This window comes from Rhagoletis zephyria, unplaced genomic scaffold (assembly GCF_001687245.7).
Source record: "Rhagoletis zephyria isolate East Lansing unplaced genomic scaffold, Rhagoletis_zephyria_1.1 Rzeph_scaffold_01218, whole genome shotgun sequence".
Lineage (NCBI taxonomy): Eukaryota > Metazoa > Arthropoda > Insecta > Diptera > Tephritidae > Rhagoletis > Rhagoletis zephyria.
In genome coordinates this window covers 93,753-104,467 of record NW_016158302.1, presented here as the reverse complement: position 1 = coordinate 104,467, position 10,715 = coordinate 93,753, and the positions used below count along the sequence as shown (strand labels likewise).

Sequence of the window (10,715 nt, the reverse complement as noted above, 5' to 3'; positions counted from 1 at the left end):
GTGGCACCGCCCACTTATGATCACATATAGTATATCGGTAACCGTTCTACCAATTTGTACCAAACTCGGTGTGGTTATTGTGCTTGCCACATATAAGCAAAACGTTGAAAATTATTGAAATCGGACTAAAACTTTTCATAAATTTCAGAAATGCTTGAAACTTCAATATTTCGAAATTTAAGGACGCCGGGTATTTAATGTTCGGCTCCGCCCGAACTTAGACTTTTTTACTTGTTTTTATAAAAGGTAATGTTGCCATGACAACTGAAACTTGTAATATTTGTTCAGCAGATTTAAATTGGAAATGGTCCTAGGTTGCTTAACAAATTCTTTGGTTAAGATATGTACAATATATTTCTAGAGTAAAATATGAACCTTTCATGAGTATCCTCTAAATTTATACTTAGAAACGTAAGGTACGGTCTTTCTGCAAAAGGACAAATTTTGGAAGGTGCCCGGACCCTATCTCGAAAAAATTTTTTTTTACCACTCTAATACATATATGTACATATGTATGTATGTACATATGCGAATGGCCGATAGTTTCCCCATCCATACATAGACACTTAGAACATATGCGGATTCGTACGAGTATTTCCATACATACACTGCTATATGTGAGCCAAGTTTGCTCTACTTTATTGCTATTACTCGTGCCATGGAATGCCTTACTTTTGATTTCATATTGTTTATGCCTCAATTGAGACGCATATAAATCCATATACATACATACATACATATGGATGCATACTTTTCATATGTATGTATGTGCATACACAAATATGTGCGGGGGCAGAACTTTCTTTACATGGGCATAGTCATTGTCGAAGTAGCCTGATGATGCGGATTGTGTGGAAAAAAAAGGTATTTTACAACAAACATATACACGTTTTAAGACCAGCATTTACGAATATTTTCCAGCTAAGGGTTTAGTTAGGTAGTTAGTAGGTTTTAATTACAAGAGCGTGCAATTGCTGGTTATGCCGATGACATCGACATCGGTAACAAAGACCGCGAAGTCTGTTCTACCTTTTCCAAGTTGGATAAGGAAGCAAAGCGAATGGGTCTGGTGGTAAACGAGGACAAGACGAAGTATCTCCTGTCATCAAACAAACAGTCAGCACATTCGCGCCTTGGCACCCACGTCAATGTTGACAGTTATAATTTCGATAAAGTAGAGAATTTCATTTACTTGGGAACCAGCATTAACACCGATAATAATGTGAGCAGGAAAATCCAACGCAGAATCACTCTTGCCAACAAGTACTACTTTGGACTGAGTAGGCAATTCAGGAGTAAAGTCCTCTCTCGACGTACGAAAACCACACTCTATAAGCCACTCATCGTGCCCGTGCTGGTATATGGCGCAGAAGCATGGACAACGACAACAACCGATGGGCGGCTCTTGGGGTATTCGAGAGAACGATTTTGCGGAAGATTTACGGGCTTTTACGCGTTGGCGACGGCGAGTACTGCAGACGATGGAACGATGAGCTGTACGAGTTTTACAATGACATAGACATAGTACAGCGAATTAAAATACAGCAGCCTTGCTGGCTTGGCCATGTCGTTCGAATGGACACCGACGCTCCAGCTCTGAAAGTATTCAACTCGGAACTCGCTGGTGGTAGTAGAGGAGAGTGCGATGTGAAGATCAGGTGGAGAAGGACTTGGCTTCACTTGGCATTTCCAATTGGCGTCAGTTGGCACAGAAGAGAAACGACTGGCGTGCTTTGTTGAACTCGGCCAAAATCGCTTAGGCGGTTACGGCGCCAAATAAGACGAAGAAGAAGGAGAATTTTTAAATATCTATGTATGTATGTATGTATACTTTTTTTAGCTGCCTATCCCCAGCAAACAGTTGGAGTCATAAATGAGTCTTTAAGGAGTCCTATTTCGGAGCGCTTACATAAAAAAGAGTCTGAGGGTGTTTCGCTTAATTCATCAGGCACATGAAATATGTTCGTATCACAATATCAGACGCGAGAGATTTGTTCATTTCTTAACTATATTAAGGAGGGTTGCCAGCTGTTTAAGAATTCTTAGCTAACTTATGCCCAAATCCGAAGACGAAGATAATGCGAAGACGAGCAGAACACGAAGAAGAATACTAATTCGGGGACCTAGGCTAATATAAAAAGTAATACAAATTTCTGCAGTATGAAAGGAAATAAAAATGAATCGAAGTAGTGATACACGTCATGGCATATACACATCTATTTATAAGCTGATGGTACATATAACTGAAGTTAATGTGGATCTGCTTCTCTATTGCTAATTATTATTTTGCAATTTATATTGATTTACTAAATTCAATTCAATACAACCTAAACAAATATTTCATGTACCGTTTTTAACTTGAATGCGATCTTAATAATTTCACGTATTCTACGTTTAAGTTTAGCGGCTGTGACTACGACACAGCCCGCAGATCAAGACGAAATCCAGTCCAGGTCCAGTAGAAATTAAGATATTTGAAGAGGTATGCCGAGAGTATCAGCCATACAATTTGCATGAATGTCGCAGCGGCCAGGTACCCAGATAACGTATATGCTGAATGTCTCAGCCATCTCGTTGGGAGATCGATGGCATTGTTCAACTACTTTTTAAGTCAGTGACATCTTTTCCAGAGATGGAAAATGGTGAATGCACAACCACCAACAAGCTTTATGTCTTTTAAATGACAAATATAACGAAGACAAACACCAGATGAAGCTAAGCAACTTCCCAATGGTGGAAATGCATTCAAGTTGCATGGCCTCAAGGGAACAAATCTGTCCATTTCTCTGAAATATCACCTTATATAGTGGTACACTGCAGAGAACTGATCAGGTTAAATATCTCATATTTAAATATCCAATAATGGCCATTTATCATCAATCAACAATCTCTACTTAAATAGGCTATCTGAAATTGGGCCTAATAGTCGCCGAATAACCAATAATTCGATGATAAAAGATAAGTGCGTTATACGGGTTTATCATAATTTTGGAATAGTTTCATTACAAATACATATATAATTTTAGTTTCTTCGACGATCTTTAGTAAAAGTTCTCTGATTTATAGATTTTTAAAACATTTTACCGCATTTTTCAATGGGGTTTAAAACTATCCGTAATATAACTATAAGGTAAATAGGTATGTTTGCGAAAAAATTTCCACACCTAATTTTGCTACGAATTTTCGAACATATGCAGTACACACGTTAAAATAATTACAACCAAATTTAACATAAACGTCGATATATAGCGCACTAACATTCAGTTGAAGGATTCTTTCATCGTGGGTGGTCCCTTATTCAATTTTCTGCTTCAGATTTTTGTGGACCATTTTAACCCTGTAACTACCACATAGCTTTTTTATGACAAAATTCCTCGCTGAATTTTACCGCAGATCTCTGAAAACAAAAATACGATTTACAAATTGTTTTTAATTTGCATGTATGAGGGCATTGGAAATTCGCCTCCAAATTTATTTGATTTTTTATCAACGGTGACCACATGTAAAATTTCCGTGTTAACATTTTTGTAGAACATTTTAATCCTGCATCTACCATTCTTTATGAGCTAACATGGAACTTCTTCAAAATAAGGGTAAAAAACCCCCATTATGGTTGAGTATCTGAAAATTTGTTAGGCGGTTACAGTGCCAATCAAGAAGAGGAATATCAAAGGCGAATGATAAAATCCCCTTGTCGACAGCAATTTCAATTGCAAATCTTTTAACCGCCCAGAATGGTATCCCCTGTTCCTGTATTGCTTAAATATATGGTCCTTCTAAGCGACCAGTCATAATTAAAAATAATTAAAATAGATTTTCGTAATAATTAAAGATAGATTTTTGGAAACTCTTAAAAATTAGGTTTCTATAAAAGCCATGTGTATGTACATGTGATTCCGATAAAAGCCTCAGAGTGAGAGCAAAAACTTTTAAAATATTTTCCTTTATCATTCGCATTACTTACAATGCCAGCTTTCGTTGCATTTAAGCGGTTACGGTGTCACTTGAGTCATGAAGAAAGAACTGCATTAAAGACATATGTATGTATGTACATACAAAATCTCATAATCAGTTTTGTCATCACCCACATTAATTACTTTTTTCAAAGGTACATACATACATATTTATGTATGTAAAGCACTGAAGTAAGCAGGCCACGATATTCAACACTATGTTATGCAAAACCAAATTCAAAAGCAAATTCGCACTCAGATTAATTGAGATATGAGATATTTATGGGCATATCAGTAGATATGTATATGTAGAGCAAGTGGTTTTTGCACCGCATTTGATTTGTATGGACATAATATCGTATCTCATGTTCCATTTAGTCAGTCAGGCAGCTCGAATTTTCATTGACTATTTATAATTACATACAATATTTTCACGTTTTGCAACCTTGAGGAAAAATTATTCACCCAAATAAAAGCTTCTTAGCATGCCCCCAATAAACAAAATACATTCGGGATAAGCTTACTAGGAACTTACTTCAGTAAGTCCGACGTTGGGACAATGGGCATTATGAATAGAAAAATAAGCAATTGCTTTTTTTTTTAATTTCAGACCTTTCACTTGATTTATTCAAATTTGGAAGGTCGTTAGAGGATTGATATATTCTAGAAAATTATTCTTCGGAAAATTTTACTAGGGGTCTTCTCAGGCAAAAACTTCATGCCATCAAAGTAAAAGTCTCTATAAAATAATACAAAAAATCTATGCCAAGAAGGAAAAACAGTTAAACTCAATTTACTTTCTTTTTTTTGTAAAAAAAAACAAGTTTTCTTGCTTGTTTTTCATTTAAATTTTTTAGAGACTTTTACGTTGGTGGCATGAAGCTTTTGCCTGAGAAGACCCCTAGTAAAATTTTCCGAAGAATAATTTTCTAGAATATATCAATCCTCGAACGACCTTTCAAATTTGCTTTTTGCGGGGTTTCTTGACGAAAGGGTCAAAATGACACTTTAAGGCGGGAGCTAATGGGTTAAAATGTTCTATGGAAATATTTCCCATGCAATTTTACTGTGTATGTCTTAACCTTTAATTTCCCCCTGAAAATTATTTTAACCATTTTGTCTACTATTTTTAAACCCACTTAGGCTGGGTCATGAAAACTTTAGTAGGCCATAAATAAAAACACGAGCTAATTTTTGCAAATCCATCGAATGTTTTATTACTGGATATGTATACTTTCAGAAAATGTTAGCAAAGTCCGGGCTGGTTTGAACTGTCATAAAATTGTAGCACAGTGTAATTAACTTATTTATTTATTCACTTACAAATTTTATTAGATACTGATGATATTATTTAGAAAAATTTAAGTTTGTATCTTTCGTTTCGCCTTTTCCGTTATTATTTTAGTGAGAAAGATTCTCTCTTGTGAAAGAAATATAATTATACCAATTTTTATTTCATTTTGATACTTCGAGCATCGTGAACCCTTCCCGGGACTTGCTGCACGAGACAACCTCACCTCTCACTTCACATTTTTTCACCAAATAAAATAAAACGCGTATTTTTGGCGGCAATAATTACACGGTGCTACAAATAAGTCATGACAAACACCCGAATCAAAAACCTAGTGTAGGTTGTAGGTATGGTCGAGTACTTTTTACTGAAATGTTGTGGACTAAAAAAGTGCATATTCAAAAAATCTAATTCAGAAACTTGAAATTTTGATGAAACTTGGTCGAATTTTCCTAATTTTTGTAAAATGTTTGAAATTTTTTACTCGTATACGGGCAAATCTAAAAAACAGGTACACTTTCAAAACAAAAACTTTAATTGTTTAATTTCTGGGCATACCTATGTTTTATATATGATTCTATTCGTAATCTCTTAATAAATCGATAAATATAAGTGTAATTCATTTTCATCAAGTGCTTCAAAAGTTAGACGAGGAATAAACATTTAGATCGCTGAAATAGAAAACAAAGAAATAAGCTGGGTTCAAATTACACTGTGCAAAATTTGATTAAATTTTAACTATTTTATAAATAATTGCCTGAGTTTTGAAGTTATTTTACTAAAATTTAGCAAATAACGGTTTTTAGTACTACCTTGATTATTCCTTAAAATTACCGAAATAAGTTCCCTTTCACATATAGCTCCAATACAACTGAGACAAGTGTTTTTGTGCTATAACTCTAAGTTCATATCTGAATAATAAATTGGATGCGTGCCATATGTTAAATCAACCTATACTAAATTTTTACCTGCAAACTGAACAATCAGCTGTATGGGAGCTAGATGTTTTAGTGAACCGATTTCGATGATTTTAAGAGATAGTGAGGGTAATATTAAAATAAAATCGTGTCCAAAATTTTAGTAAAATATCCTCAAAATGGAGATTTTTTTTTTATAAAATAGGTGAGATTTATGCTAAGTTTCAAGTACCGCTATATCAAAAAGTGGAGCCAATCAGGCAAAACTGAGAACGCGATTGAATTTAGAAGGTTCCATTTAAGTAAGAGCAACTATCGGAACATTTTTTTCGAAAAAAAAATTGATTTGATACCACGCTCGAAATATTCTGACTACAAGACGGAGCATCATTAAAAATAGAAAATCTGGGTTTTTATCGCTTTAGAACAAATTTCTGAAGCACTTTACATGTATATGGAATGTTATAAGTACCAGTTGTTACAAAAATATTTAGATCGTTTCGACGTATTTTCCAAATGTGGAATAAAATAATATGGAATAAAAATTACGCTCAAGATCGCTGAATATGTTATCTTTAAAAGTTGGTTTATTCTGAAAGCACACCTGTTGCTAAGGTATCAAATTATGAAATGCTTCAAAAACTATACGCGATAAACCGAAAATTTTGAAAATTGTGAAAATTAGAGTTACACACTTTTCGCTACTTGCCATTTAGTTATTTTTTAAAGCAAATTTTAGTTACCAACTACATATGAAGTGTACACATACATAAGTACTAATTTCAAACCAGTACATGGCGAGCTTCCAAAGTAGTGACGTAATTAAATTTTCACCTCTTAAAAATTACATTGAAAAATTCACTTGTTTTTAATATTATTTTGAACTAAAACATCTACATATAACTCAATAGTTATGCAAAAAGTTGATTAAATATTTTTTTGGGGCTTCAGGTATACGTCTATGAAGTATATCCAAAAGCAATTAGCTTAATATAGTTTACAACAATGTAAATAAAGCTAAATAACGCAAAGGTTACCTGTTTTTTTAGATTTTGCCGTACACTTTCATAAAAAAAATAATGAAAATTAAATAAACAAAACAAGATTAGCCAAAACTTGTTAAAATATCGAGTCTCTTTTATGTTTCTGTCGCCTTATTTATGCTTTTCTACACTTTTGGCTGACAAATGCGAAGCCTGATCCCATACAACTCACTTTCTAACGAAATTAAATGATTTGATATGTGTTGTTTAAAATAAGTAATTTTGTGATTTAGTGTGATGTTTAAAGAGCGAAATATACACACTGGCGTCTTGTCAAACATACTTCAGACCTACTTTTTCCACTTCGCCTAGCAAAGAACTTTAGTTTTCTTCCGGTTCACAATGTAAGAAAGTTTTATTTTATTCCATTTTTTTTTCCTACTTCCTCACTCGGTGAAAATTCCGTTGCAAACACCATACGCAACGCAAGCGGTTTGATCAAAAGTCAAATTTTTGATTTTTGTTCAAATTTCCCTCAAACGTCTTGTCAAATTTTCAAACAGCCCCGTACATAACACAAATAGCTTAAAGCAAAGGGATATTTCGCTTGGCTTATCAAGCCGCTTGTGTGGTGTATTTCGCTCTTAAGCATTAGGCTTGTTTACTTAGTTCTTATCGTCTTACTTTGTTAGTTCAATTCTCAGCTCAACCATAGGCGCTCTGTGGCCGCGTCCCCTTAACCCTTATTCATATGTATATATATATATATGTACATTAGACTGCATCACCAAAAAAGTTTCGGTTTTTACGCCGTGATAACAAAACTTATTATATTTGAAGACTTATACCAAAATATTTTAGAAAATTATTAAGATTTACGTTAGCTGGACCGATTTGAAAATACCTCCAAAGATGCAGCTTTTTATGATTAAAAAATGTTTCTTAAAAGATTTTTTGAAAAAAATCCGCTCAGATGAGATGAAATTGGCATAAAAATAAAAAAATACAATTTTTCAAAAATAAAATTTTCACAAATATCAAAACATCTTAGTTCAACTTCGAATGATGCTCGTTCATCCTCGTACCTTTCTCTTACATACCTTGAATGAGTTTATTATTAAAAAAAATTAAAAGATTGAGAAAATATATTTCCAATGATACGCCACAAGTCTAAATCGGTATAGATTTGCCTCAGATATTCAAGCTTTTCTTATAAACCAATCTTGGATAAAAGTTAAAAAACAGCATCAAAACTCTCGTTATCTCTCATTATGATTCCGTTGAAGTTTTTTTTAACATGTTTATTTAAAAAGCTTTTTTAATATTTTTATCAAACTGATTTGTCATTTGAGGTGACTTTAAAAAAAATACTTTAAAAAACTATTTTTATTCGAAAAACTCAATTTATTCAGGTATTTTCAAATCGGTCCAGCTCACGTTAATATTAACCCTTTTCCAAAATGTGTTGGTGCAAGTCTTAAAATATAATAGATTTTATAATTCCAGTGGAAAAACAGTACCGATTTTTTTTGTATGGTGAATGATGCAGTCTAATGTATATAGATTTAATTTCAATTTCAAATTAATAAATATGCACAATTGTATATTGTAAAACTCATTTTGAATGGGTTTTGTTCACAAATCCCATGAATCCGGATAAATAGACATTTTAACCTACTTATTTTAGTGTCCTTTTTGGAAAAGGCAAGAATGAAACGCAGCTAATTTACATATGTATGTATGTATGCTTAGCTGGTGATTCGCGAGATTTCATAACTAGTCATATTGTCATAAAATTTATATATCGCACACCGTCTTCAAAAAATGCACAACTCAAAATTGGCATTTTTGAAATTACATATGCGCTAAAAATGTACACAGTGCTTTTGTTTACTTTTCAGCAAAAGCTGGAGCAAATCTTTGTTATTTTTTGATACAAAAAAAACCCCTAAGGTAAAGGGAGACCTTTGCCCACATGAAGAGTGTTCGCTATGCAAAAAACTTGTACAAGTTGGTACCAATTGTTATCAAATCGTGTTCGTTTGTCCAAAAATCCAGCAAAACTTGCAAGGAGAGAGCACAATTTTTACATTTCATTTCGAGGGGAAGTTGCAAATTCGTGCTGGGAAAATTTTTGCCAGCAAGAGTTTGCAAGCAGGATTGTTGCACACGGTTGCATTTTTGTCAACATTAATTTGAATCAACAAGTTCGTTAAATTTAAAAATTAACAATCTTGTTGCGATTTAAGGCCTGTATGCAGCTCCCAAGAAAAGCAAAAGCTCCATATGACGTACAAGAAATGGCTAAGAAATTTTCTTGAGTCAAATTTCCTGCAGACAGTACGCAGTTCTTAAGAAATTTGCTATTCTTTCTACTACGGTTTTCTAAAGTTTTTTGTGAAAAAAGAGCACAAGGCAACCCATACTTGCAACAGAAATATTTCTTGAGGAAAGAGCGAGACAACAGACTAGTGAAGTATAAGTTGTCAAAATTCTTTGGGCACACACACGAAATAATGGGAATTTTTTTCTTGACCGTTTTCTTGAGAGCTGCATACCAGCCTTTACTAATGAAAGAAGTATGTAAATATTTCTTTATTCAATTGATGTAATTAATACCAAAAATTTGAAAGGTACTCGGCTAAAAAAGCTGTATTCGTAATCGGAACGCAGTCGATATTGGAAATCCGACAGCGACTTCCACAAAGAAATTAAAGCGTATGTTGAAGAAAGTCCGAATAAGAAGAAATATCCTGTTTTGTTTTCCACCTGAATTATTAAAAAAAAAATTAATAAANTGAAAGGTACTCGGCTAAAAAAGCTGTATTCGTAATCGGAACGCAGTCGACACCACAGTCGATATTGGAAATCCGACAGCGACTTCCACAAAGAAATTAAAGCGTATGTTGAAGAAAGTCAGAATAAGAAGAAATATCCTGTTTTGTTTTTCACCTGAATTATTAAAAAAAAATTAATAAATATGCTCGAAATGCAACCGTGGACGCCAGCTGGCAGTGAAGCTTGCAAATGTTTGCTAATTTATGTTCGCGCAAAACTTAGTAAGTTTTCTCTTTGGGAGAGTAAGATACCATATTCTTTGTTACTGGCTAATTCTTACTGNGCGCAAAACTTAGTAAGTTTTCTCTTTGGGAGAGTAAGATACCATATTCTCTGAATTTTGTTACTGGCTAATTCTTACTANGCAACCGTGGACGCCAGCTGGCAGTGAAGCTTGCAAATGTTTGCTAATTTATGTTCGCGCAAAACTTAGTAAGTTTTCTCTTTGGGAGAGTAAGATACCATATTCTCTGAATTTTGTTACTGGCTAATTCTTACTAGCATTTGCATAGCGAACAGAACTATAGTTTTTCGCATTATCTGACAAAGGCGTAATTTTGAGTTGTACCCCTGTTGAAGACGGTGTGCGATATGTACGTATGTATGTAGGTTAAAAAGATTCTTGAGTGATTCACAGCAACCATAACACAGTTTGAAATTTATGCCTCTATGACAATATGACTTTTATGACACCTTGTGAATGCCCTAACTATTCTAACATTATGGTACTCAC

General features: G+C 33.8%; 1 protein-coding gene across 7 annotated transcripts in view; it reads right to left on the bottom strand.

The window, feature by feature from the left end:
• The window catches only part of Mes2 (Mesoderm-expressed 2), a 64,123-nt gene that overhangs the window by 30,491 nt on the left and 22,917 nt on the right, over positions 1 to 10,715 (bottom strand). The gene's annotated exons all lie outside the window — the stretch shown is intronic.